Consider the following 3,693-nt stretch of genomic DNA (forward strand, 5'->3'; position numbering starts at 1 on the left):
GTCTCCCCCTTTCACCTCTTTCTACTTTAACAGAGAATAGATTTAACACACACCCCATTTTCTACAGGGATATCTGCTTATGGGAAAATTCTTTAATTATCTAGATACAGAGTTCATTCTTTCATTTTGGATATGGATCAAATGAATACTTATTTTTGTAACTTAAAAAAATATCTCAGAAAAAAACCTCAACATATTTTATTGTTGATGCTTTTCAAATAAGGCAGGTTTCTGTACTTCCTGTTTTGTCATTTTAGAAGTGGTTCTTGGATTTTTCACCAGCATAGTTGAGTAAGAATTGTCAGTCACTCTGTGGTTACCAAGCATTCTGTTTACTCCTCTAAGTTGTTGTTGTTGTTATGTGCTTGCGACTCATAGTGACCCTGTGTACAACAGTCCTATACCCTGTTCTATCCTGTGCCAATCTCACCGCCTCTGACATACCCATCCCAATTATCCCAGTCACTGAATCAATCCACCTCATAGAGGGTCTTTCCCTTCTGCGCTGTCCCTCCACCCTCTCAAGCATGATGTCCCTCTCCAAGGACCTCTCCCTCCTTACAACATGTCCAAAGTATGTCAGATGAAGCCTCAGAATCCTTGCCTCCAAGGAGCCACCTGGTTTAACCCTTTCCAGGATGAATCTGTTTGTTTTCCTAGCAGTCCCTGGTACTCTCAGTACTCTTCTCCTGCACAGCTCAAAGGCATCAATTCGCCTTCTATCCTCCTTGGTCATTGTCCAACTTTCTGATGCATAACAAGTGATTGCAAAGACCATGGCCTGTATCAGATGCACCTTAGTCTTCAGAGAGACACCATTGCTCTTTAGTACTTTGGAGAGGTCCCTAACAGCAGACTTTCCCATGGCAATGTGCCTTTTAATTTCCTGGCTACTGGTGCCAAGAGTGTTGACTGTGGAGCCAAGCAAACTAAAGCTGTGTACAATCTCAATCTCTTTACCATCCATCCTGATGTTGCCAGTTGGCCCAGTGGTGAGAATCTTTGTTTTCTTGACATTGAACCTCAATCCATAGTGGAGGCTATTAAAGGTTAAATTGGTCATTTCTGCTCCTGATTTGAAAGCCAAAGACTACATTGTGTTATCCAAATGGGAACAAGTTATTTTGAAAGTTTGCTAGGTTCAGATACTAGAGTTTGATTTTGCTGCTGGGTCCACCTACCTTGTGGTCTCCCTAATACTGTGGATGTGACTGAGTTTAGAAGGGAGGGCATTAGGACGAATGCACTGTGTTCCTCTGATACTTCCTAAGCCTCATCTCTAGGAAGTTAGTGAAGTGTTATGTTCATGGGTCCATTGAAGCAAAACTCAAGCATACCTGGAATGTTTAGACCCATTAGAAATTAAGAACCCAGGCTGCCTCTCATTTGCAATGGTCATTGTCTTCATTCTGCCTCCTTCCTCTTTCTGTTAGGTTTTCTTATTTCAGCAAATATATTTTATTAAACCCTCTACTTCCTGCATCCCCCAAGAAGGAAGCATTGGGATCAGTCTGATTCTGCTGGTTCCTAACTGGGTCCTTGGTAGGTCCTTTTAACTGAACTAAAAGACTGTAGTCTTCAATATGAATTAAAACTCAACATCAAGAAAAGAAAGATTCTCCCCACTGGGTAAATTGGCAGCATCATGATGGAGAAGAAAGAGATTGAGGTTATTAACAATTACAGCTTTCTCAGCTCCTCAGTCAACACTTTTGGCACCAGCAGTCAGGAAACTAAAAGGTGAATTGCACTAGGCAAATCTGCTATAAGAGACCTTTCCAGAGTACTGAGAAGCAACGGTGTCAGTCTAGAAACTAAGGTGCACCTGATCCAGTCTATGGTCTTCGCAATTATTTGCTATGCAGCAGAGAGATGGACAATGACTAAGGAGGATAGAAGAATTGATGACTTTGAGATGTGGTGCTGGAGAAGAGTCTTGAACATATCAAGGTCCGCCAAGAAAACAAATAGTTCTGTCTTAGAGAGGGTGAAACCAAGTTTCTCCTTGGAGTCTAGGATTTTGAAGCTCCGTTTTCGGCATGTGGTCAGAAGGGACAGATCCCTTGGAGAAGGACATCACGGTTGGAAGGGTAGAGGGATCATGCAGGAGAGGAGGACCCCGGATGAGATGAATTGATACAATAACTATGGCAGTGGGGGTAGGTGTATCAGAGTCAGTGAGATTGGCTCAGGACAGAGCTGGCTTCAGAGCTATTGTACAGAGGGTTGCTATGAGTCACACGTGACTTGATGGCACATAACAACAACAACAAAGTGGGATGTTAATAGATGACTTCAATAAAGAACTGAGAAGTAGTATCTTAAGATGAAATGAAAGTTGCAGTGTGAAAGTAGGAATTACTCTCCTGCCTGAAGGTACCTCAAGGATCTGTAAAGGAGACCACACTTTTTTTGTCCTTTCCCTTATTAAGATATATACAGTGCACCTGATGCAGGGATTCCAGCCAGATAGTGGTTAAGAGTGATTAAACACTTAAATATAATATGATTGGAAGCATTAGATAATGCATTTGCTATCTAACTCACTGTTTGGGCAAATGCAAGATTAGTTTGTGGGCTGGAGTGACCCCATTTGTACCTTCCTTTTCCCACTTTCCCCTATCCCCACATTAGATTGAGGTGCTACTTACTGTATGATATTGCTTTGAATTTTCTGAGCTGCCATCTCCACCTGAAGAAGTATTTACCTCAAAAGAGGTAATTTTACCTTTTATTCCAATTCCTCTTTGATATAGAATAGTGAAAAAAAAGAATCATTTGTCTATCTCAAAAGCAGGTCCATTTTAATATGTGATTGTGTACATTCTTTGACCTGGTTTTGGAATGAGACTCTTTTGCTTCCTTCAACTTGAGAGAGAAGCAGAATTTTTGGTTTTGGAAGCAATATTTTTGGGATGTAAAATAACTGAATTATAATAGATAAATCTTTGTCCATTGTTGTTATGTGAAGTTGACTGCGTCTCTTAGCCACCCTGTGATTAATAGCTCTTAACTGTGTCCTAAGCTGAGCCAACCTCACTTTTCTCACACACTTGACTCCATTGCCACAGGCACTGTGTCAGTCTATCTCATCCAGAGTCTTCCCGTCCCTACTGACTCTCCACTCTTCTAAGCATAATGTCCTTCTCCAAGAACTGGTCCCTCCTGGCAATATGCTCAAAGTATATGAGCTAGAGCTTCAAAATCTTTGCCTCCAAGGAACATCTAGGTTGTATTCTATCCAGGACAGACCTGTTTATTCTCTTGGAAGTCCATCGTATGTTCAGTACTCTTTAGCACCACAACTCAAAGACGTAGATTCTTCTTGTGTAATCCTTAGTCATTGACCAGTGCTCACATGCACAGCATGTAATTGAGAAGACCATGACCTGGATTGGGCACACCACAGTCTCTAGACTGACATTGCTCTTTAGCACTCTGGAGAGGTCCCTGTCCATATTCTCCTTTTTTATTTAGTCAGTTCTCGTACTTGAAAGTGTAACTATGAGTTAATATTTAAAAGTCTCAAACCCCCAAATGCCATGGAATTGCTTCCAACTCATAGTGACTTTTCCTTGAGTTTCTGAGGTTGTAATCTTTTTTTTTTATTAATTTAGTTTGTTTATTTTTCATTTCAATGAACATCTACAGAGATTTTGGAATTCCATTCATTCATTGTTGGACCCTTCTCCC

Source organism: Elephantulus edwardii, unplaced genomic scaffold, assembly GCF_000299155.1.
Source record: "Elephantulus edwardii isolate Elephantulus edwardi_28Jun2011 unplaced genomic scaffold, EleEdw1.0 scaffold00082, whole genome shotgun sequence".
Taxonomy (NCBI): Eukaryota; Metazoa; Chordata; class Mammalia; order Macroscelidea; family Macroscelididae; genus Elephantulus; species Elephantulus edwardii.